Source organism: Lissotriton helveticus, chromosome 2_1 (genome assembly GCF_964261635.1).
Source record: "Lissotriton helveticus chromosome 2_1, aLisHel1.1, whole genome shotgun sequence".
In the NCBI taxonomy this organism is placed as follows: Eukaryota; Metazoa; Chordata; class Amphibia; order Caudata; family Salamandridae; genus Lissotriton; species Lissotriton helveticus.
This window is the reverse complement of record NC_136059.1, coordinates 2,035,924,520-2,035,951,336: the sequence shown is the minus strand read 5'-3', so window position 1 is coordinate 2,035,951,336 and position 26,817 is coordinate 2,035,924,520.

Genomic DNA, 26,817 nt, shown 5'->3' with positions numbered 1-26,817 from the left:
CACCGCAGGAGGACGAATCTAGAAATGTTTGGGGCGAGCTGGAGGCGCAAATGTTCCAGGTGCAGTGCCTGCAGCTCAAAAACATGAGGTTAGTGCAGGCTCGAATCTGCACGATGGCAAGTAACATCGCCGAAATGAGTGATTGCATGAGGGAACTCACTACAGCTGTGGTGGAGGGCAACAGACAGTCAAATGCGGCCATGCAGGAGCTGACCAGGGTGATGCAAGAGGGCCAGGTGACACAGAGGAGACAGCATCGCCAGTTGATGCAACGCTTACAAGGCTATACCCAATCTAACAATCGCCTGAGCGTTCAACACTGCACTGCTGTCCCGTAGGTCCATCTCCATGCAGATCGAGATGACCCATTGTTCTGGGGATGTGGCCAAGGCACTGGGCCACGTATCCAATGCTGTGGAACGAATGCAGTCTGCCACTGATGGGGCTAGCAAAGTGACAGGGGAAGAGGGAAGCGAGGAAGTCTCAAGCCGCAGTAGCCTGTGAGTGCAGTCACCACTGGCAGGAGGCGTGCCACTTAAAGCACAACACCCTCCGTAGTCTCCATGAGGGTTGGATATGAAGCAGGCGAGAGTTGTCTGGAGTGCGTGGAAGGAAAAGATAGACATGTATGTTCGGAGCCAAACAACCATGGTGAAGTAGCCATTTCCACTGACATTACTAGTGACTGAATTTCAAGTTCTATGATTACGTCATTGTACATGTTTTTTAATATGCAATCCCTGTGCCACTTGGCACGTGATATGTGTGCTTCAACACTACAATAATGATTTAATTATGACAAGTATAGTGCAGTTCTGAAATGATGTGTCTTGTCTCATCATTACTCACCTCAGAACAATTTTTGTGTGATTTCTGTACATCTCCTTCGCCCTTCTGCAGAGCTTGCCCCATGTGCTGGTTCTAGTTGTGGCCCCAGCTGGTTGTCCTCCTCTGGTTCACTGTCAGTGAGTTCAATGGGTATGCCCCTCCTGCTGGTAATATTGTGCAACATGGCACATGCAGCCACAATTCTGCAGCAAATGTTGGGTCGGTACTGCAACACACCGCCAGTCTTGTGGATGCAGCGGAAGTGACTTTTCATCAGCCCAAAGGTGCGTTTGATGACATTTCGTGTGGCAATGTGTGCTGCATTGTACCTCTGCTCATTTAGGGTGGCTGGGTTGAGGTAAGGCATCATTACGTAGTTTCGCACAGCATATGCGCTGTCACCTACAGGGTAGTGAGCAAAGGGTTAGTAACAGTTATGCATTGCCACTTGACCATTGTGTGTGAGGAATCGATATATGAGTTTACCAAGCAGATGGCCTTCGCCAAAATCACCCCTGAGCAGACGTGTGCGTATGCCAAAGGTGTCTGAATATATAGGAGACATGGGTGCTCCCAGGGTATTGAGTCACAATGTCTGTGATGACATGGTTGGCGTTGCAGACTACTTCTATTTTGATTGAGTGATATTATTTACTGTTCCTAAAAATGTATTCATTCACTGCTGGGGGACAAATGGCTACATGCGTTCCATCTATGCATCTTATTACGTGTGGGAACCTGGCTACCTGGCGGAAGTCCAGTTTGGTCTTATTCAATTCCTGTGGGGTTGCGGGGAAGCTAATGTGGTTATGGATCGATGTCACCATGGCGTCCAGGAAAGTATTAAATGTACATGAAAGGGAACTTTGAGACACCCCTCCAGCAACAGCTATTACCCCCTGGAAGCTGCTGGATGCAAGTAGGTGTAGGCAACATAGAACCTGCACATGAGTGGGGATGGCATGGGTCCTATGAGTGTGGCGCTGCAATAGGGGTTCCAATTCTGCTATTAGGTCGAGGATCATGTCACCATTCAGCTTGTACTTGTCAGAGATTTCTTCATCTGTTTGACCTAACAATGTGATCCGCAATCTCAAGATGCGCCCCTATATTCTCCTTCTTTGCTGTGCTGCTGCCTGGAGCCTCATCCTCCTCACTATTAGGTGCAGTGCCTCCATTGTGAAATGTTCAGAGGCCTCCTGGGTGGGTTTAAGTAGGTTTCGTATGATGTGCACCTCTTTGGCATTTTCACTCATGGTTACCACCTGATTGTGATCCTCCTTAAATTGCACTTTGCACTTACTAAATTGTGATTTTCGTCAAACTCGTAATTTGTGATTTTTCATGAATTTGTTTGCGATTCCTTAATTGCGATTCACTTTTTGGGATTTGCAATTAAGGATTTTGCAAAGTATGTTTCCACAAATGTTGCGTTTCCTTATTTTTGTGATTTCAGCGTTTTTCTCAGATTTGTGTTCTTGATTTGGGATTAGCTAAATTGCACTTGCAAAATGGCTTTATTTGCAATTTGCAAATTCTGCAAGCGCTTTTTAGCTTGATGCATGTGCCTGTTTGTTCTCTACTGATATGAACTTTATTTCTTAATGTATTTCAGTGTGTCGGTGGTTTGATACACATAAAAGCTGTGGCAGGGCATTTGTTTTGGAATTGACAAATAGACTGAACACTGTGCTCAATGAAGGTTTCCCATATATCTGTGGTTGATTGTTAATATGAACTATGCTACGTGTAAATTCATGGAGATTTATACAGCAATATGCGGCAAAATGAAGCTGGGATGATGTCATCATTGATGTCATCATTTATGTCATTTGAGATATCATTGGGTATGTCATAAATTATGTCATAGAACATGCAATTAGTGATGTCATATGTGAGGACATAAGCAGTGCATGGCGGGGGAACAATATATAGTTAGTAATGCTAACTATAACTGGTGAATTTCTGTGTTTTTTATTGTTCAAAACATTAATGTTCACACTGAAAAATTCACCTAACTGTAACATCGCTTTAACCTTTGTTTTTTTCGTTGAATTTCTAATTTATTTTTTTTTACAAAAAAAATCCAGATCATTTTATAATCCTGTATGTGGACCTTATTCTGAAAGGGAATTGCTTTCATATTGTAACTTAAAAGGAACGGGTACACACTTTGCAAAATGTTTCTAAAAATAGTGTGTGAATATAAAACAGAGTAATCTAACAATATTTGTGTTGAGTTTGCCTATCTCCTCGGTTCTTCTGACTCTCATATTGAGACATTTTCCCAGCATGTTCGATAATATTGTAATAGCATAATTTTCATAGACTTTGTATGTGTTTTCACACAAAATTCGTAATTATAATTCAAAAAGAGAGTATTCCGTTTTTTAAATACTGTATAGTATTATGTTTTATTATATAAAATGATATTTTAAGTGTGTGATTACTCATTAGAGTTCTATATTTTGTTTTAATCTACTGTATAGAGTTCGTTTTCATGTGTATTATTTAATATTAATCTGTAATAAGAGAGTCATTCAAATGCAGTTGTAATATTATTATTTGACTCTTGCAAGACGTTTGCGGGAGTCGAACACATAATCACCTGCATGGACTCTGAGGTGGATGTACTTTCTGGTCAGCTCTTGCAATCCTCTGGTGAGATTGTACTGTTAGGGTTAATTTAAGAACAGTGTTTTTCTGCTTTTCTGAACAATTTAGCATACTTGTAGGGAAATAGTGGCATATGGGAGGGACTAGCTTCTTCGCTGAGATCCCTTTTTTGATAATGGGTGTGCATACTAGGGTTTGAAAAGGGACTGCCCTCTCCTTTAAAATTCTCACTCAAATAACAAATATGCATAGTGGGGTATAAGGAGGGTCTGGCCTCTCCGCTGAAAACTCTCTCTTGGATGACGGATGTGCACAGTAAGGTGTGTAATGGGACTTACCTCTCTTCTGAGACCTCTCTCTGTAATGATAGGTGTGCATAGTAGGGTGTGGGGTGGGACGGGCCTCTCTACTGTCACCTCTCTCTGTAATGGTGGGTGTGCCTAGTAGGGTGTGGAGAGTGACTAGCCTCTCCTTTCAGACCTCACAGATGACAATTGTGTGTAGTAGGGTGTGGGGAGGGACTGGCCTCTTCTTTTAGACCTCTCTCTCAGATGACGGGTGTGCCCAGTACGGTGTGTGGATGAGCTGGTCTCTTCTTTCAGGCTGGAATACTCCATCACAAACTTGATGGATATCCTGTCCACCGTATTACAAGTTCCATAGAATATTATGGAATTTTACTTTGGTGAACAGGATATCTGTCACATTTGTGATGGAGTAACCCTGTCCACCAATATTTTTATAAGGCAATAAACTATGACAGTAAATATAAAATGTTATGAAAAAGCTAAATATATATATACAGAATGTTATTTATTGTTGAAAACAATACATTATTACATGTCTTTATTAAAGAATTCAAAGTTTGACATAAAGTTTAAAAAAAATCTGAAACTTTTTCAAAATAATACACAGTAAATAAAAAACAATCTTTTTAGGAACAAAGTGGAAAACATAGTTTCCAAACTTAAAGTTCCAAAATATTGTAACAAATTACCAGAAAGCATTTACAACTGTTCCCACCTAACTTTTTAATGAAACTTCTAACCCGCTCATAAACTGTTGACAAGCAAAATAATGTACATGATAGCATTAAATTATCAAGAAATAATTTACATAATACATATTACAAAAATGATATCAATAACACTTTTCAATAATAATTACAACAATATTTTGAGGCATCATATCTCGCACTATTAGCACAGCAATATTAAAGATTAAAAATAATGTTAGCACAGTATTAAGTATAAACACCAATACCCTCATCCAATAGACACATTCAGTACAAAATCTGTTGTAAAATGTATGTAGGACTGTATGGGATCTGATGCACAGAAGTCACCCCTAGTAACAACTGCTTTCAAAATGTGCCTGACCCCAAGTTACTAGATGTGAATGAACCAAATATGCTGGTCCAAGAAAATTTAAATAAATCATGAACACCGCAGAAACTGTTAAAATGATAAAATAGCAAAATAATGCAGCCACAGAATATGTCTCATTATGCAGCATATTGTGGCTGCTATTAGCACATATACATACTTCATACTGCCACATAATGTACTGCATAATTAATTTCCCGCATAATCCGTTGGCAATGCTGGGGTACAGGACACCATGATCTGTAAAACATTGTTCTTGTTCTGAAAAAGTCTGAAAAATAACAATGCCCCTCTGCCATTTAGAATTAACAATCTCCATTTCAGTCACAAGGGGCTTTCTTTCTCCACCCGTGCCTTCCAATTCCCCTCCTCTGGCTTCCCTCAATCATCTTGTAGACCAGTAAATGTCATTTGATTAAGTGGACTAATACACCTTAACATAACAAACCATAAACCATCGTGCAGTAAAATATGTTCCCCACTTCGTGATATATGTTAAAATTGTCGAAGAATTGTCAGAAAAAAAGGCTTCTTTCGGTTACAGTCAAATTAAAAGTATCAGACTAAGGCAGTCCGAATAATAACTTATTTTCAACACATGGCTACCACTACGGAAGCAGGAGACGCATTCCTGTTCCAGAATAATAAGAGAAATTAAGAAACCTCTAAAATGATCCATTATTCATTAAAAAAATTCCTTCAGCAGCACAAGAATTTTAAATTTAGATTCAAGTCTTGAATTATATATAAATGTAGATAAACGCGCAGCTTTCTAAAACGCTTTGCTAACATTATTAAAATTGAAAGATCAAATTAATGTATTCATATGTTTTCGAACTTCCTAACAGGCGCTACATATTTCCTCAAATGAGTTACTTGAAGAGTAGCGCATGCTAAATGTAAACGAGGGAAGACGGCATTTCCTCGTAAGAAATCATAAATGTAACGTGTATAAAAGATGATATCGACAGAAAAAAATGTAAATTGGAGGTGATACCAGGAGAAAATAGGCAGTCATTAAAATATTGTGAACTGTAAACATATTGCATTCAAAGAACACAGGTAAACTGAATCTCAAGTCTAATAGAATTAACAGAAGGCAGGTTATTAGAAAAATGTTCATATGTTTATTGATTCACAAATCGACCCATTTCACCGGATCTTAAGTAAAATTGGCCAGGTGCGAATTTTAGGTGAGGAAGACATCCGTGGACAAAGCTTTAGCTTACGTCTTTGATGTTATTCTGCTTGATTTAAAGATATTAAATTATTTCTTTTATGACCCGATACACATCTAACAAATCATTTGAGGGATGTAACTAATAGACAGCACTAATGACATGATGCATAATTTGAGCTCTTCGAGTGAATGCTATCGTTTAGACGATAGTTAATTAAAAATAAATCAACATTGCCTTTTGCTAGAACGTAAATTAATAGGGAGTGTTTATGGAAGTAAGTTTTGGTGAAACTAAGCAATCGAATGCTTTTAAATTTCTCTTCTGGAATTATTCATAGTTTTCCGAGTAAAAAGGAAAATATTCACAAATCTGAGATAGGACAGTGTTCTATTACTGAGCAATTTGAACACACTTACACGAAGCACTGTACTAGGTATAGTCACATTGCACACGCGTATTGTTTCATAAATGTTTGTAGTTACATAATTAATATATAAGGCCCCGTCCGCAAAGCTTGTTGTTGAGTGTTAGTATTCATGTAGTGTATTTTATGAGTGTAATACCACTTTTGGCATTCACAAAATATTGTTTTACTTTAAAAAAGGGTTTACTTGCGCACAGACTTTCTTGTAAGCAAATCTAGTTGGGGCACGTGGGGTAGGTGGTTCATTGCAGATAATCCCTAAATGTTTGGGAACACATACAGTTCACCATGTTTGCAATTATTGAAAAAAGTTTTCCAGTCTATTTCCAACCCTAGAAAAAGTTGATGATTTACTCCTATTTAGTGTCTGAGTGATGCCTTTGCCAAGGTTGGAAAGGGGGTGGATCACCCACAGAAATTTGGGGAAATGCAAGGAAAGAGATTTCTGCACTGTAAAAATATCTACCAGTGTTGAAATAATAGTACATTTGCACTGATGCAAAATCATCCTAATATACAATACAGTACCCTATGAATATCAGTCACATACACAGAATGCCATTCTGTTGGGACAGAAATTCCCTACCCTGATTGCCAGACTGCATGTATCTGGTATCTAGACTTTTGAGTTTTGAAACTGGCATCATGCTCATTTAGGTTGTGTGCGTGAGCCTTGACCTGTCCCTGACATGGCTAGGTCCAGGATTTGTCGTGCAATCTGGATGCCTGCACCAGGGGCGCTCTCCTTCACTGACAGTGGACTACAGTTCCTGTCATGATTTTAGAATGAAGAGTGGTGGTGGCAGAGCACCATCTTTTAAGAATCCATAGTTCGATTATACCTTTTTTTCTGTGCCACTGGAGTGTAGTTATGCTGGTCCAGTCATTTAGAGTTCTTCTTCCATGCACTTATCCAAGCCTTAGAACTGACATTCAGAGTGTGTGTTATAGATTTTGATGTGTGTAGCCTGCAAGCTACATGTATGATGTGTGTGTATGTGTCTGAGTATGGGTGTGTGTCTGTTTGTGTGTGTCTGTGTTTGTGTGTGTATGTGAGTGTGTGAGCCAGAGTGATAGAGGCCTGTGGGATCCGCTTTGGATACCTTTGGCCTGGCTTTGCATAAGATGGAGGTCAGGTTGAATTCCCAGCAGGTATTTCCTGGTCCTCTGGAGGTCTTTGGAGGCAAAAAGTCCCAGGTGTATAGGGGAGGAAGGAGAAGTCCAGCTAGAAACAGCCAAGGATTATAGCACCTCAGTAAGAATATTTGAGGGTCAGCACTCACTCCAGAACAAGCTAACAACTGGGTCCATGATAGGTCCAGTTGGAACTGGTCAGCTGGGCAGTTGCAGGAAAGGCCTTTTGCAGCATGTTGTGTACCGGTAGTTGACTAGGAGGATAGTCTTATGACACCTGCACTCCAATTCATTGTCCTTGGGACAAAAGAGAGCAGGTCTAGTCCTTCAGGACTCTTCTCAGGCCATGGCAAGCAGGTTCAGTCCTCTTCAGATATTCTTCTGGTCTAGTAGTGTTCGAGTAGGGTACTGGGGATGCCACATTTATTCCTGGCACCAACTTGTGGGTGGGGGTGACTCTTGGCTCATTCCTATCCAATAGGATAAACGTTCCCGGAGGTTATAAAACTGACATCCTATGTTCCCTACTGTAAACAATCCCATAGTGTCTAAATCTCAGATGGTGAAAGCCTGTGTGTAAACCCCTGGAGTGTGGTCAGAGAAAGGACCAGTCCCTACTTTGTGGTCACTTCAAAACTGTTCTGGGGTCAGCTCCCTACCCACTGAATGAGTGGGTGAACAAAGAAAGGCTCTGGGCAGGTTTCATCTGGCATCTGCCTTTGACTGGGGAGCCTGTTTGCAGTTAATCAAGTTTCTGGGCACTGCCAAAATGGTTATTCTATCAGAGGAACATATACTCCTCACTGCATGGCTGCAACAGTCGAGAAGAAATCAGTCTGCGTATGGTTGAAACTACCCTGTGTGATCAGCTCCTGAGGGGGCTGCAACTCCCACTTGCACTTAAGCCATGCAGGGCTGCAACTGCCAAAGTTGTGCCCATGCAGAAGAGGATGCTCCTGCCAAACTGTCTTATGGCCCAATAGTGATTGGTTCATATGCTCCGTCCATCACCACCCCCTTTTGTACCAATAGTAAATGTAAATTGATACGTGTATAGCGCACTACTCACCCGCAAGGGTCTCAAGGCGCTTGTACGAATACCGCTGTGGAACCCATCCTGGCTTTCCCTGTGAGGTATCCACTCCTGGGCACCCCCAAGGTGGAGGCCAGGCATCCTTTGCGTTGTGGGGGCTGTTGTGGAGATTAAGCAAGCTATTGCTCAGAGTTTCAGAGTGGGACTCCATGATTGGAATAGGCACCGAGGCGAGAATTATCAGGTCCGTGGAATTTTGAGCCCAAGACCCGCCGAGGCGGGGATTGAACCCTGGTCCCGGGCTAGACCTCTGCTAGACCTCTGCATCAGGGTCTGCCGCTCTAACCATTGAGCCACACTTCTCCACAATAGTGACCCAAGCAAGGACCTGTTCGAGAAATGCCCACCACTGATACCTTGAAGTCAGTGACACTCACCATTTTTACAATTAGGACTGTGTGAGGAATGACTGCCATTTCTATACTGGTTGCTTCAGGATCCATTCAGGCTCACTTTCATGTGCGACCCCAGCACCAAGTTGGTAGCAGAAAATAGTTGTCTGCTACCACCCCTCTTATGCCGAGAGGGTGTGGGCACATCTAAAGGGTGGCATGATCAACCCACTGGGACTGTTTCTACGACTGTGTGTAAAAACTAAGGCTGAGTGTTTTTCTGTATAGGGATGATTAAAACCCTCATGTAAGTTTAATTCATGCTACTGCTGTATACCCTACCACCAAGAACCAGAAGAATAGGGGAAGAAAGGAGGAAGTGGGAACAGGCACACCACTGCCAACATATTTTCCAGAAATACTAAATTGCTTTAGATAAGTATTGCATGGCATTGCATTTTAGTGTGTATTTAGATACCTTTCTTTCATGTAAAGACGAAGACTTGGTTGGCCACTTTGTTAGTAAGTTGCTGCAGCACCCCCACAGTACCTCCATGAGAGGCCTGTGACAGCACGCCGTTGCTACTACTTAAAGTCGATTACAGAAGGGGTTGTACTTGGCCACATCTGATGGCCAACAGTAGGGGAACATCAAAAGCAAATGACATCAATCCCCATGGTTGAGGTTAAGCAACCCTCCTTGTCCGTGACTCCCTGAATAAAGTTGCATGTATAAAAGTAGGAATTCAAAGATGTATTCAGAGAGTACTCATGTAATCCTGTGAAAATTCTTACATTTGGGAAATCTATACTCATGCAAGATAGTAACTCTGCTTGTGCCGATTTTGAATTGTTTTAAAGAATTAAACCTGCAGTGTATCCAAGTAATGTAACTCATTTTGATTGGGTAAATTATCATGTACATGTTGGATTTCAAGACTGAAAGGCAATTAATTTTTCTTTTTTTACACATTGTAAAATGTGCTGCATTTTCTAATAGGCAACTGTCAGTACTGAAAAACACCGAACTGAAAACTTTTGTTCAGGCAGAATTAGCTTTGTAGTAATTGGACATGAATCCCCCTATATCTTATGTGAACTAGACTATCCACCTGTGTTCAATATTTACTGCATGCAGATGATTCAGTGGGAAAAGATCTTACCCTGAGGACTGCAGGAAATTCTAAGCAGGGACTTCATTTCACTAATAAAGATTCAAAATATTTTAAATATGAATATAGAATGGCCGAATCAGCCACATTTGAACATTGAATGGGTTTATATTTGTTCATGAAAACAGCTCTGGCATCATGGAGAGTTCAACATTTATTAGCAGTTCCAATTGGGTCCTACGGTTGTAGAATTAATTATAAGGAAGTGGAAAACTTTTATGGCCAAGTAGTGGAGGATTGCCTGAAAATATTGGACCATAATATCTTAGCGGCACTCTAATATAAAAGTAAAGTCTGGGGAGGGGAAATGTATTGATTAGCATATGGTTTAGTGACAATTTTAAAGGGAGACATTGAAAATGCCCCTACGTGCTTTGGCTGGTGTGCAGGGATTGGACGCAGACACGCCACCATTGTTTGAAGGCTGCAGTTGTCCTCTAGCGTCTATTGTGCAAAGTCAATATGCTCACCTCCAACTGGAAAAGAACCTTGCAGGTCAGTCAGTAGGCACTTTAAAGCTGTTCGAGGTAGCATTATAGCATAAAGTTATAGAGAAAAAAAAGTTTCAGGACTGGGCGAAAATTGATGAATCAACCACTTAAAGTGGGACTTGGTCAGAAATAGCTGAGAAGCAAAGTTATCTATGAAAACAGATTTTGCAGAGATTAGGAGTATCACCTCAAATATGATCTGCATTTCCTTCTTGCATGCAGACTGGACCCTGTGATGGAAAGAAAGTAATCATGTAGATGCACCATGTCAATGTAGGATAAATGTAGCTGATCTAGCCTATTTTCATCTTATTAACCCCTTCGGGGCTGATGACGAGCTCAGCTCGTCATGGGCATAACCTGCGCTACGCTGATGACGAGCTGAGCTCGTCACGTAACGCGGGTTTTATAAAAACACAGCGCGCAGCGGGAAAACCGCTAGCGCGCATGCGGTTAAGCTGTACTTGCTGGAGATACAGATGGCTCTGCACAAAATATTTAGTATGAGATAACAAATAATAAATAGACAAACTACCTCACATGCTTGCAGAGGACATGAAAGTTCAGTGAAATAACCAAGAGAGTAGGTAGGACAGGATAACCACTGTATACTGCAGTGTATGCTGTCTATATAATTTAAAAGAGCAGGAAATAATGTTAATCTCATTAATATTTTAGAAATTGCTAATGTTATATGCACTGCTTTGTGAAAATAAAACTGTAGGAAATTGGGTTACTGGTTGAGGGAGATGAACCCCTACTCAAGCAGCAACCACAGTTCTTGTCAGGGTGAAATACAGCAAACCCCAAGTTAACATGTGCTTAACCCTCTTGTAGCTTGGTACACAAGGAGTCAGGCTTAACTTAAAGGCAATTTGTAAAGTGAGTATGCAGCGCACAAACAAACAATAGTAAAGTGAAAACATAACCCAAGAAAAATCATTCCCACATCAATTTAGGAAATAGAGTAAAATTCTGATAAATTACTTGACACCAAAACGACAAAAACCCAATCAGTAGAACTGGAGATATGCAATCTTTAAGGTTTCAGGTAAGTATAGCGCCTAAAAGCCTTAAGTGCCACTCACAGTTATCTGGTTGTGCGACACCTGGTGAAAGTCACAAGTTCAGTCCAACCACAATAGCGTGTGGGCTGAAAACTGGAACCAGGTTATTCCCGCTGAAAGAGTTACTTTCAAAGTCTAGTTAAAAGAGTCCAGTTCTCAGAGGAGGAGGCCACTAGGGGCAAGGACAGCATTGCGGATGGTTGTTACTGTAGCACGAAGAGCAGCCTGGGTGTCACAGTTGGTTGTTGAGGTAGAGCGAAGATCCTGAGGAGTGTTGCAGATGCTCCTTGCTAGAGATTTGCATTCACAGTCACAGCGGGATGTCACGGCTGTAGTACGAAGGGCAGATATCATGCCCTGGACGCATTGTTGGGCAGCACGTGTGGCAAGATCTTGGTGCAAACATGCCTTATCATGGCTGTGAAAAGCTGGAAACCTTTTCTAGTGGAGAAATTTCAATGATGCCACACCAAGGCTTAAGGACCTGAGAGGCTCTTGGGGATCAGGAACTCACTCCAGCAGAGGCCAGCAGGGCTCTGGCAGGTCCAGTACAGGTCCAGGTAGGAGGCCAGCTGGCAGATGCAGGTAGGCCTCCGGAGCTTGTTATGATCCTGTAACTCGGAGTGATTTCAATCTGGGATGAAGGGTGCAGGTCCAATCTTTATTCACAGCAAGTAGGAGAAGGGTAGCAAGACAGCAGAGGAACAGGGCACCAGGTTAGCAGTCTTCTTGGCAGCAGAGCAGCACACTAGTCCTTTCTCTGTAGTGTCCAAAGGTCTAGGTCTGTACTGAGGAATGTGTCTCAGAGACCTCTTTTTATAGCTGGTGCATTATGTGAATTAGTAGAGGGTTCCAGAGAATGCCCTTTATAGTGCTTGAGTTTTCCAGCTTCCCATGTCCAGTCTTCAAGCTAGCTACTTGAACAACGCAGGTGTGAAAAGCCCTTTGTGGGAAGGTAGAACACAGCCTATTCAGTTGCAACTGGGGCTGTGGGCACCTCCCCGACATCGAGGCACAACTAATTCATCAATTGCGTGTCAAACTGCCAATTACACCCAGTCATGTGACACAGCAACAGGCTGCAGGCACCAAATAGTTAAGATAAGAACATGCCTACCTTCTAATTCCTCTTTCCGACCCGAGAAGTAATGGCAACAAGGAGGACCCCGGTGACTTGTGACTTAGGCTAGAGTGGCCTGTTTTGCAGCAATACTCATTTCAACTTGGAGAGATTGCTAATTAGAAAAATAGACTAATACAACTTTGTGCTGAGTGCTTGCCCAAGAAGGTCACTACTACATGAGACCCGATTCTTCGAGTATCATTCATTTCCGTTGTTGCATTGAATCGCTCTTCGCTTTGGAACATATTTATGTACTCAGCCTTCCTGGGTCTCCAGTTCACATAAGAACATTTTGTCCTGAAGATGGTCTTATAGATGAAAATTCTGAATACAGGCAACCTAAGATGGAACAAACCTTTATTCTCTTTCAAAAGAGCACGAAGCATAAAGGATGCAGTAGTCAATACCAGACCCCTAGCAATACACCCTAGGAAAGAAACACAAACTAATTTATGGGGTCTACCTAAGGTAACTGGTCACTACAAATGCGGAAGTTGCAGTGTCTGCCCCTTTACCACAAATACAAAAACACTACTGTTGGAACCTAACAAAGTGTGGACAATAAGAGGGCAGACTAACTGCAATAGCGAGAATGTCATCTACAGATTGACATGCCCATGCGACTTGCATTATGTAGGAATGACCAGTAGAAAAATAAAACTTCGAATTGGTGAGCACAGGAGCACCATCAGGTGCAGGAAGTCAAATACAAAGCTTACTGAACATTTTTTGTCGGTAGGTCACACTGCCGATGACATAAAATGGACAATAATTGAACAAGTACAACCTGGTACAAACCTAGACAAACGCCTATACGAGAAGGAACAGAGGTGGGTCTACAGACTTTCCACGCACAAGACCGGCTTAAACGACAATATTCCGTGGAATAATGTATTGACTTAAGAGAGCATATTAGAATCCAGACCACACGGAGTTATTTTAGGCCTGTTCTAATTTGCCAAAACCTTCAAACGGCAACCCTGTCCGTTTTCCTATGTCCTGAAAGTAATCTCTGCATACTAAAGACCTTGTAAATATTCCCCATTCACACCCATGTTTGTGCTCAGAAACACGATCAAAAATACCCCAGAACTATGGCTCAGCTAAACGAGCGCTGTCCGCCCTAGATCACTACATCCGTTACCATAGCGATGTAAACATTGCTTTACTTGGGCGAGTCCTACAACAGTGTTCACTGAACATTGTGATTGGCCATCTACGGATCACATGCTCACCACACGTGACCCGGCCACGCCCAACGAGGAAGTGTTCACATTACCGGCAAACAGGCACCGGAGACACTCCACGGGGCACGCCGAGCAAGAACCAAGTAGGTTAATCGGTCTGACGAACAGAAGCGACAAGTAAGTACACTTGAAGGACCGCTATGCGGGAACGATCGACCGCAATTCTTCTTGGGGCAATACTCGACTGTCAGCGCGCTTTGACCATAGCGCTGACACTGGATACTTGTTTTTTTACCTACAGGAGACGGAATCCTGTCCACTTGGTAACGCTGGTGCCCATGAAGCGAGAGTTTCGCTTCCAAGCGTAAGCACTAAATAATTAGCCGCCTCTATACTGTTGAGACGGTCTTTCCCATGACTGCTCACATTTATTTGGCAGCCGATCACAGCGCAGCACGCTAATAGGTCACTCTCCCATTTATCGACCCTGATTTTCACGTATTCCAGACGCCAAACCATATCGACACCCCTCATTTGGCGGCTGCCCTTTGATTGAAAGGCACCTCCTGGCATTTTTCACTATATTTCTGTTGCCACCCACGCAATAGATATGTTCCAATCACGATAGTGATATGCTGGTATGATTCCACATGTGGATATTATGATTGTCCTAATGATCATGAATATATATGTTATATGTGGTACAATCCAATTTGTCTACCCCTGTGTGTGACCCCTCCCTGTTTTTTGTTTCCCTGTCTTTTCACAGGTTTTTTCAAAATTGAAAAACGCACCTTTTTGCACGAGATCCCTATTTACGATCTCTAAATTGAACTAGGGCAGGACGCTCCTTAGCGCGGGCGGACCACCCAGTTCAAATCACCCACGGTCCTGACGAAAACCCTTGAATCCATGTATGGGTTGAAACATGTAGACCTTTTTAAACAATAGTTTTGTATATTCACATTCACATAGCACACTTTCGCTATTTTTATATATTTTAATACGACTTTTTGACACCAAAGCCTTCCTAATTAGGCAAAGGTGCCACACTTTAATTTTACTAAGGGTTCAAGCGCTCAAGAATAAATACTTGAAGTGAGTAGTGTTGGCCCTTTTTAAATACACATTTTTTGATAGTCTTGAACACATAAAAACGAAACCAGCTCCACTGTAATCAGGTGTCGCAGCACACCCTGTAGGCACTCGGCCTATGGGGTGGGACCCCGATGATGAAGCATGTCACCAACCAGGTTGGTGAGTGAGGGGTCTTCTATAAGGATATGCCTTATCCAGTAACAGGTTGGGGTAAAATTTGCTAACCAGAGCACTAGTGCTCATTGTCAGAGAGATATTTTTCTCTCTACCCACGAGGGGTTACTCCTCTATTGTTTTTTTCTTATAGATGTTATCACATGAAAGACGGAAATGAAGACAATTCAACCCATTTTCTTTGTAACCATCATTTCAGGAATTGTTCATTGAAACAAGCATCCTGAAACCGGTTTCGGGCTAGCAGCCCTCATCAGCCAGGCTAGCTTGAATCCAGTGACAAAGTGAGCAAGGGGCCCACATTTGGGCATACCCTGCCAACTTAGGGCAAACAAAGCAAACACAAGGAGTTGATGGATGGAGCGCTGAAACTTTTCATTTACTTACCCATAGTCACAGATCTGCACCACTGGATTCAAGCTACCCTGGCTGATGAGGACTGTTAGCCCAAAACCAGTCCCAGGATGCATGTTTCTCGTCCAGGTAAGACATGGCTTGGCATGTCGGGCTCAACTGTACCCATGAGGCACAGGGTCAAAACTGATTTGCACATAGTTGTGTCTTAACTGTGGTGGGGAAGTGAGGTAAAGAACGATGACGGATTCACCACAGATCTGTGACTGGGGGTGAGTTTCTGAAAAGTTTCAGCGCTCCGTTTAGCACTTATCGAATGTAATACTGCAACCTAATGTTACCCTATAGAAGAGGTACACCTCACAGTAGTGAAAAACAAATGTAGTCGTTTTTAACTACCAGGACATGCAAAGCATAAAATTATATGTCTAACCTTTTAACAACGATTGTACCATGCCATATTGGCTACTTAGGGTCTACCTTAGGAACAACATATGTAATAAAAGGGTATTTGAAGGCTTGGCAATGGGGTTATATTGCCAAATCGAATTGGAGGTTCAAACTGCATTCATGCTGCAATGGACACCTGGGACATGTTTTAGGGGCTACTTAAGTGAGTGGCATAATAAGTGCTGCAGGCTCACTAATAGCATTTCACTTACAAGGCCTGGGAATATGGTATGCCACTCTACTAAGGATTTTTAAGTAAGTTAAAAATGCCAACTATGTATAAGCTAGTTTTACCATGTTTAAGGGAGAGCACACCACCGCTTTAGCACAAGTTAGCAGTGATAAAGTTCTGAGTCCTAGAGCCAACAAAAACAAATTTCAGCAAAAAGAAGAGGGTAAAGGCAAAAGGTTTAGGGGACAACCCCCATAAGGCTGACAGAAACTACGTGTAAGAGTGAACAGTAGCATCTTAATGCGTCGCTAACTGAAGCTATCGTTCCCAATGAATGGAAGCATGCTATGGTGGTTCCATTATTAAAAAAGGCCAATGCAGATCCTAACATCCCATCAAATTTCCGCCCCATCTCCTTGCTTTCATGTTTTTCCAAAATTTTGGAGAAACACGTTAACTCTTTACTTACCTCTTACGTTGAAACTTCTAATCTTCTTCATGGCTCTCAATCCGGGTTCAGGGCTGGTTTTTCCACTGAAACCACGCTTCTCGGAGTGTCGGAATCCATCAGACTAAAGGTGGACAATGGGGAGTCAGTGGCACTCATATTACTTGATTTGAGTGCCGCATTTGACACCGTCTCCCATTCCATCTTGTTGTCCACCTTGAAATCTGTGGGTGTCGATGGTTCCGCCCTGGCCTGGATTGCTAATTTTCTCTCTGATCGCACATTTCAAGTGTTTTCTCCCTCTTCTGTTTCATCTATTCTTCCTTCTAAACACGGTGTTCCACAAGGTTCTATCCTCAGCCCCCTCTTTTTTAATTTATATGTGAGACCCCTGGCTTTCCTAGCAGAACAGTCAGGACTCACGATTTACTCTTACGCTGATGACACGCAAGTCATCTACTCACTCTCCACTAATAAAAATTCTTCTTCCTCGTCCCTTCAAAATGGACTTCGACATATATCTGCATGGATGCATGATCACAAATTAAAATTAAATGGGGATAAAACTGAACTGCTTCTGTTTGGCCAAGACATCTCGCTATGGGGCCCACAACATTGGCCTATGGAGATGGGTCCTCTCCCTATTCCAACTACGAATGCTCGTAATCTTGGGGTTCTCCTCGACAATCAGTTATCTTTTAAGCAACACGTCGTGAAAGTCTCCGCCACCTGTACCACCATCCTCAGGTGGCTGAGGAAAATCACGTGGATGCTGCCTGCTGACACCCTGAGGACGGTAGTCCAGGCTCTTGTCATCTCACGCCTGGACTACGGGAACATCTTACTCTTGGGTGCCAGTAAAGAGGTAACTAGGAAATACCAGGTGGTACAAAATATGGCTGTTCGCCTTATTTGTAACCTTCCTGCTAGAACCTAAACCTCGTCTCAAATGCGTAAACTGCATTGGCTGCGCATTGAGAATAGGATTAAGTTCAAGGCTTTGTGCCTTATGCACAAAATCCTGACTGGAATAGCTCCACATTATCTCTCTGTCTTAGTGCAGCGCTATGTTCCCCCTCGTGCACTTAGGTCCTCTACCCAAAATAAAGTGAAGGTACCGCGTATCAAGAGAGCTAAAATGGGAGGTCGGTCTTTCTCCCTGCTAGCCCCCTCTCTTTGGAACTCCTTTCCTCTATCCCTACGTTCGGAAATGTGTTTTCTGACCTTTCGTAAGGGAATCAAGACCTGGCTATTTGATATGTAAGAGGTTGATCTAATGCTCCCTTCACCTTGTCTACTTTGTGTCTACTATAGCGCCGGGAAACCTTCGGGTAGCTGTGCGCTTAACCAAGTGTAATTATAAATTAATGGGGTACACAGGAAAGACTGATATTTAATAAGATGAAAAGGAGTGATATAATTATAAAAAAATCATATGACAATAAATGCTCAATTTACATCGGTAAAACAATGAATTTTCCACCACAATGTACAATGCTAACAATCACAAATAATAAAAAAAATGGTGCTTTCGAAAATACCAGTATTCTGACAGAGCAGAGTACCATGAGTGATAAAATAAGTGAAATTGATGAACGCAATGTATAAAATGGTAGAGGATATTGATTAATGTGTTATGAAAGGCCATGTTATAAAACAAAATAGAAGACAGAGACATCCTGGTGAATTTTAAATTTGGTTCATGTTTGAATGATATATGTACCATCTGATAGGAAATATGAGAAGAGGGGAGAGTTCCATTTTTGATACATTGGGGATTGAAAACTTTTTTGGTGAGAAATCTTTGAGGGTAGAGATATTAATAGTAAACCATCAGGGTAAATACATTAGTCTCAATTCATAAAGGGCCTTCGCACTCATGGCGGAGGCCCCGCAGTCATGGTGGGGGCCCCTCAGACGTGACAGGACCTCCACATTGAAGGTACTCATTGCAGAGATCCCGCCACGAGTGTGGGACCCAGCCACTACTTCGGGGCGTCCGCCACAAGTGCGGAGGCCCTCTGTGAATCAAGCCAATTACGTTTATTTATTTATGCTGTTTGCAGATTCAGCCACTTGTGTGAGTTTTGCGAAAAGCTGATGGGGATTGATTATGCAGGGCACACAATATTTCCTGAAATGATACCCACAACGTTGAAAATGTATCGAAATCATGTGTGGATAATTCATTTAACCAAAGCTGAAATCCTGTGACTGAAGAATTATTGGAAATAATTTTGAAACTGTGAATCAGCAAATTATAATTATGAATTAAAGCTCATTATGAAACATGAATTAAAAGAATGAGAAACCTAATATTTACTAAATGAATTTGGAAAGTGAACTGAAATATCTAATGTGTAATACACTGTGTGCCTAGAATTTACGAGAATCTACATTGATTAGGCAGTACAAAAACCTGAAGTAAAGAACAATGGTATGTATATTTTGAAAAACAAAGGTCCATGTAGCATTTTTTTAGCAATTTTTTTAAATGCCGACTTATAGCCCTTCAGGTAGCTCCAAAGACATGGTGCTGAAACATTAACAACTTTCATGTGAAGAATGAGCCTCATGATGCTTGAGGTGGATATAACATTACTAACACACTGTAAGGGGTTTGGATTAATTAATTCATACATAAGTTTTAGATTTTTACCAACTTTTTATGAACAATGGGCCCCATGTTCAAAGATCAAAAAATCAGGATGTACCATATGCACACTGTCTGGGTTGCAAATGGGTATCGTAGGAAAATGCCTCATTTTGCATGATTAATTTTATATTTTTTTGACCAATGCTGCTGTTCTTTGACTCTCTGCACTCATGCTCACCTAACTAGGCCGCAGTGCATGTGCTTTGACCCCTAAAATATGTGAAAAGTGTCTATCTTTCCAATTGCCATATGTAACTTATGAGTAAGTCCCTACTATACAGTGCAAAGCGCCACCTTCCCGGAGAGCTGGAAGCACGCCGAGCTCAGCGCCCTACTGAAGAAACCAACAGCGGACCCCACCGACCTCAAAAACTTCCGCCCCATCTCGCTCCTCCCTTTTCCTGCCAAAGTCATCGAGAAAATCGCCATCAGACAGCTGGCCGCCTTCCTCGAGACAAATGGATACCTCGACCCCTCGCAGTCCGGTTTCAGAGCCAACCACAGCACCGAGACCGCCCTCATCGCAGCCACCGACGACATCCGAGCCCTTCTCGACAACGGGGAAACAGCGGCACTCATCCTCCTGGACCTCTCCGCCGCGTTAGACACTGTCTGCCACCGCACACTAGTCCAACGCCTCAGCAACACCGGCATCCAAGAGAAGGCATTGAAGGGGATCATCTCGTTCCTCGCCAGAAGAACACAGAGATTCCGCCTCCCCCGTTCCGTTCCGAAGCCACCGAAGTCATATGCGGCGTCCCGCAAGGATCATCACTCAGCCCCACCCTCTTCAACGTCTACATGAGACCTCTCGCAGCCATCGCACGCCAACACAACCTCAACATCATCTTCTACGCCGACGACACCCAGCTGATCCTCTCCCTCACCAGAGACCCCGACACCGCCAGAACCAGCCTCCACGAAGGGATGAAAGACGTCGCCGAGTGGATGAAGAACAGCCGCTTGAAACTGAACTCAGACAAGATGGAAGTCCTCATCCTTGGATCATCACCCTCCGCCTGGGACGACTCCTGGTGGCCCCCAGCCCTGGGTACCGCTCCCAAGCCGACAGACCACGCTCGCAACCTGGGCTTCATCCTGGACTCCTCCCTCTCGATGACCAGACAAGTCAACGCCTTCTCCTTCTCATGCTTTCACACCCTCCGCATGCTCCGCAAGATCTTCCGATGGATCCCGATCGAAACCAGGAAGACGGTCACCCAGGCCCTTGTCACCAGCCAGCTGAACTACGGTAACACCCTCTAAGCCAGAACCACGGCCAAGCTACAGAAAAGACTACAACGAATCCAGAACGCCTCCGCCCGACTCATCCTGTGAGTTCTAGAATAAGTCCTTGGAGTTCTTTGGTAGGATCTGCATTCAATAGTAGGTAATGGTTCTTGTTTGCCAGCAGGGTACCAATTTTGGATTTTTACCGATCTATACATTGGACAACTATGCCTCTGTGTTTTACAGCAGGTTTAAATATTGGCGATTGATTTTGTTTGAGATCGGTGAAAGCCTGTTTCTCCTGTATGGGAAAATTTTAGGGAATAAATTTCAGCTGATGTTCTAAATTAGAAATCTATTTAAGGCCCAGCCTTTCAAAAGTGTGTATTTCAGGTGGAAGGAAGTTGTGAGGTGGGTAGAAGGAGGGTGGAAACCTGTATTAGCAGCAATGGGCGTATAGGAATTATCCATGTAAAATGTGCGACGGTGGATTTTACTGAAGAACTGCAGTACTTAATATAGGAAATTAGGGCTAATGGTATGAACAAATGAGAGGCCCTTACTTAATAGTGAAATCTGGTGAAAATTAGCGTGTAGATAGGTTGAAAATGGGGATAGCTTGGAGAGTGTTCATTGTATTGGTCATGTTAGCCGGGTTGGTAGGGAGTGGAGGGAGAATAAGAGGATCTGCTAATGTCATCAAAACACACAATTGGGAAAGGGTCCTAGGGCATGTTTATAGACCTGGCACGAACACAGCCCCCAGCAGAATACTTAAACAGCAAAAGGTGTCCATGGGTCTCAGCAATCGAAGCCATACCCTCCTACCTAATAGGCAAGCAGGGACATTGAGATAATAGTTATATGGGGTCAGTTGGTGTACTATTGACGCATATTGATTCACCAGCATTTGATGCTTTGCTTGGAAGTTTTATAATATTGACACCGACATATTGTGTATTTTTTCCTTTTTCCTGTACATTGCACGAAATCAATACTATCTTCTTCATATGATCCAGTAATCAGGAGTTGCAACCAGATGTACCTAGGATCACCAAGTGACATGGTTGATACTAAGTGTTTTCACTTTATTTCATAATTTGATCACCCATTGCAGTAGCAAGTATTAGGTCCTGACGAAGGCAGAGGACAATCCAGTCCATCCTTTCTGCTGAAACATGTTGACCATAAGTTTTCCGTAGCAGATATTTGTTCAAACTGCTACTTCTTTGCACTGTTTTTAATCATTGGAAGATTGAGAGGCACTACTAAAATTTAATTCCTCCCATCTCTCCAATTTTATGCACATCACCATTTTTGTTTTTCACCACTTGATACACTGCAAATCAGTTAGCATATAATATCTTGATACTAAGCATGAGCGCAAAATCCGGTACGCTCGCGGATTTTGCGAAATTTCGGTAAATCCGCGAATTGACCGAAAATTCGCAATCCGCGAGCGGTGGATTCCGAGGCCAAAAGTTCAAGCATTCCTGGCCTGTTGTTGTAACTGATTTACGATGGCGCCGGCAAGCTGCCTGCGCCATCGTAAAATAGTTACTAAATTAGCTTCAACAGGAAGCTCTAATAGATAAAATCAAGCAGGCGCTCGTGCATCTGCTTTATTTTATCTATTCGAGCTTCCTGTTGAAGCTAATTTAGTAACTATTTTAGGATGGCGCTGGCAGCTTGCCGGCGCCATCGTAAAATAGTAACAACAGGCCAGGCAGGTCTTCTTGAATAAATATAAAGGGCAGGGTTCATTCTGGCACGATGGTCCTGGCACAAAAATTAAACCTCAAACGGAAGCACTTACAGATATCAAGTAAGCACGTGCCCTAGTTGTAGCTTAAATTCAGTGACTCATTCATAGGCCCAAAAAACAATTGTGAGCGTTGTCAAGGCTGGGCAGCTGTGCCCTCTTCCCAAATATACCATCGAAAATCAGCTGTGATGCTGGACAGAGGCCTTTGCATCCTTGACTTTCACGAGCGCAATCCTCGTGCTGTTCCTGTGGCCAGGAGCTTCTGTATCTTCATCTGCTGCTCTGATCGGCCTGTGACCTTTTATACACACAAGAGGCATGTGCACTCGCATGGAAGCCCCGTCCGTTTGGCCCCGCCCACACACACGCGGTGGGCACCGTCTTCCCGCCATTTACCCACTATGATAGCTCACTTAAGGGACCCCTGCGCCCTTCGGGGCTATTGCATAGTAACACACACCTGGTCGCTGTAGACAACTCTCTGGCAATTTAGGCAGCTGTAGTGTAATAAAAGCACTATACATTTACCCAACGAGGTAGCACTTACTGATTATCCAGTACAAAGTACTCCAGCTGAGTAGCGGAATGGCACAAAACGGTGGCGTCTTCTTGAATAAATATGAAGGGCAGGGTACTTTCTGGCACTGACCGGTCTCTGACCTTTTCTACACACAAGAGGCATGTGCACTCGCATGGAAGCCCCGCCCCAAATCCGCCGATCCGCAAAATCCGCGGATTTTGCGGATCCACGATCCGTGAATACGCAAATCCGCGAATCGTGGATCCGCAAAATCCGCCCATGATACCTCAAAAATCCTCTTTTCATCACTAGCTTTGTAGCATCCAACACTTACATCTAGTTCTGATGGCTATAACTGTGACCTCCTTGGTGTGAGGAGACCCAGATGACGATAAGGGCGGTATCGGACAGCAACTGATGGGTATCTTTTATGCCTTAGAGATATCCTGTTTTGCCTTAGCTACACACTGTGAGCATTATTTTGTTCAAATATTTAGTTCTATTGGGCTCTTGCCACATATAGATCTGCTAATGTACCCATTGGTACTATTTCTGGGTTGTTTGGTGGGTTCCTGGGGTGCTGAACCAACACTGTCCATGCCCTATTCCCTGTCTGGGTAGTCTGGCCTGTCCTCTCCCTAAAAAAAAAAAAAAATCTTGTTTAGTGTGCTTGTGGAGGTGCTGGGGCCTTTGTTTGGGTCTGAATTATCAGAGGACTCACCCAATGCATTCGAGAAAGTGACAGTGGTGTTTTGTCAATTATACCCGCCCAAAGGGTGTCCAAAGTTTGGAATTGTGCATGTCTTGTTTATATAGAATTTGTCAGTTAAGTTAGGATATGCCTTGTCAATTCTGTAGTTACAAATGTCCTTCTTGACTTTATTGGTTTTCTTGTCCTGTTCTAAGCTTTTTCGATCTTCTCTAGAATGTTTTTTTGCATCTGTAATCTATTTCTTGAGGTCTAGGACCTCTTCTGCAAATATTCAATATCTATTCACCTCTCTCGCCCCTTCTCCTCCGCTCTATTCCAACTGACCCCCAATGCCACTGACTTCAAGTTGTGGCTTATAACTGCTTTTACTTTAATGGCAATTGCTTGCATGCCCATTATTCCAGGTTCTGTCTACTCTCCTCTTAAATAGGTGTGGCACCACATGGGCATCACACAGTAATTCATTTTCACTGTTTATGTTGCACTTATATCTCCCCTCCAGCTACCCACTCTGGTGTCAATCCACACAGACATCTTTCTCCTAAGATGGCTGCCTCCTATAATCATGGAGTACCATGTGCTACTCCCCAGCCACTATTATGGCGGCAGCACCAGCACACGTATCACCTCTGAAATCAGTGAACCTCTGCAGCCACTGACGCGCCACAGGGAAAGCAGTCACACTCTGGCTTGATTCCTGGCTAGACTCAATAATCTGTACGGTAAGCGCAACATCCGCTCTGCCCCACCTTTCTTCCGCAAATTTACCCATCTAATTTTTACAGAAATTCATGTGAGTGCATGCTCTCATCCATTTCCAAGTATTTGCTGATGCCTCCAATGCCATGTGCGGACCACAGTGATAATTTAGAATATATGCCTTGACATTCCCATGGCCGTCTATATCAGAGGTAAGCATGGCACAGGCACTGCCTAGCTTTATTTCTGTACTACTCTGCTACCCCGCTAACAACCAATTCCTTGTTTCGCAGCAATTCCAGGCAGCTGCATGTCCCTAATTTCCTTGCACTTGCCTCGATATTTCCTTTTTATATGTACAACATTGTTAGCAAACCAGGTAAGCAATTTTTCCCCTCACTCACACCTTGCCTTTTAAATAATCTTTCCCATATACAGTGTGGCATGTCACAGACAACTGGAACCTGCCTTAGTTTCAATTGCACTTCTTTCCAACAGAAGAATTGTATTGCGCATTAACATATGCAATCCTCCCACATTTTCTCATCCGGTGCAGACTTCTTCACTCTCCCGGAGGTAGGTGGTCCTAGGTAATTATACACAAGGCACTTTGCTCCCTTGTGTTGCTTTCTTGCACAATTCTTCTATAAATCTCATGCCCTCATGCTAATGATTCAATTATTTCCTTTTACCTCACACCCATAAACTTATTCGCTTCAAGTCCCAAGCGTAATATTGGCTCTTCCCATAGGACATTGTTTTCCATGTACTCCAAGGTAATCTGTCATTCTAGTTTGGATGGTACACCTGTGGATACTTCTTCGTATGCCTGGGACCCACATATGCCTGGCCCTCAACACATAATTGATCTCTTCCTATTTTGGTCAGATAATATCCTAACCCATTATTGCTTCTTTTTTTTCTCCCCCTCGATTACTTTAATTCTTTTCAGTTCATGTTGGTTTACAATTTTTGTAACTCTTACTCAGGCATCCTATGCTATGTCCTGATGATGATCCTATGATCTTCTAAGGATTGGAACCTTGACTTCAGTACCTAGACGCAATTGTAAATATTGCCACTGTTAAACACAAGAGCTCTGCTACTTGTGAAATGTGACTACACCTATTGAGTTTAATTTGTCACACATAAATGCCTGAGTCTTTGGAGTCAAAACTGACTGTCTTTCCACTTTGTTTTTCCTATTCATGCTGTTGGTTGGTATTTATAATGACTACTTTATGTACTGTCCATTGGACAAAATATATATGTTTTATTGTACTTCTCTTTTATTCCGTTGCTTATATGCTTTGCACGAGGGAGCTTTGTTCCATTACAAATACACTTACTCCTGGTCCCTCTATATCCCTGGGTTTCCCTTGCTCCTCATAATCCCTCTTATACCCAGGACAAAGACCTGGGAGCCAAGGGTCAGCAGGCTGATGTCCTATTGAGCTACAGGGATATAAAAGCAACAAGAAACCCACTTTCTTAGAGGATTCCAGCTTACCGGTTTCCACTGGACCTGCCCTTGACCCTGCTGATGGCTTTGGTGGAGTGAGTCTTGACTCTCAAGTACTGTTCCTGAGCTGCTGAAACCCTTGGCTGGTGTTAGAATGTATTCCTCCTGCTTAACTTTAAAAACTTGGCTCTTGGAAACCTTTTGCTACCTGTTGCCTGGAGAACTGTAGGGGGTCTGGCCCCAACCTGCCAGCTGATCAGTCTAGTGTAACCAGTTTCTCTTTTTGGTGCTACTTTTCTAAACTTTAAAAAAAAATATCTCCTGGATTTTTTTGTAATTGTGTTCATTAAAATATGTTCTATTTTTAAGAATTGATTTGGGAATTTCATTATATTGTGTTTTTTACAGTTTTACCGTGTTGGCACTTCTGAATGTGTTACCCATTTTCCTAAGTAAAACCTGTCTGCTCTGTGCCGTAGCTATCAGCGGTTAAGCTCTGGTTTAAGTTACTGTTATCTTACTTGGCCTAACAAGTATGGTGACATTATTACTTTTGGTGGACTCAACTCCACCCCAACTAATTATCCATTTTCTCACAGGTATGCAATTTGCAATGTGATTTATGCACTAATACGTTCCATCGTAAAATACCCATTTACAGGGTGTTGCCAAACAACATTCATAATGAATACTATTTAGACATCTAATACTGTGTAACTCCTGTGAATTTCTGAAAATGCAGAGATGGTAGTCTACAAGGGAATGCAATCGTTGCATTTTGCTTTCTCAATTAAAAAACATTTTATTTTAAAGAAGCCCATATCCATTAAAGGAACAAATGCTGGGTTTTAGAATATGTTTATGGTTTGAGAATAAAGGGTCATAACATCAAGGGCATTATCGCTGCTTTAGCAGCACTTTTTACCGCTTTAGCGACGATAATCTTAACGCCCTATCAGCAAGGTCACGCTATCGCTTGAATCCTTGCCTTGGAGCCCTTTACCTCAACGCCCAGCTTTGCATCTCTAATGAGATGCAAAGTGG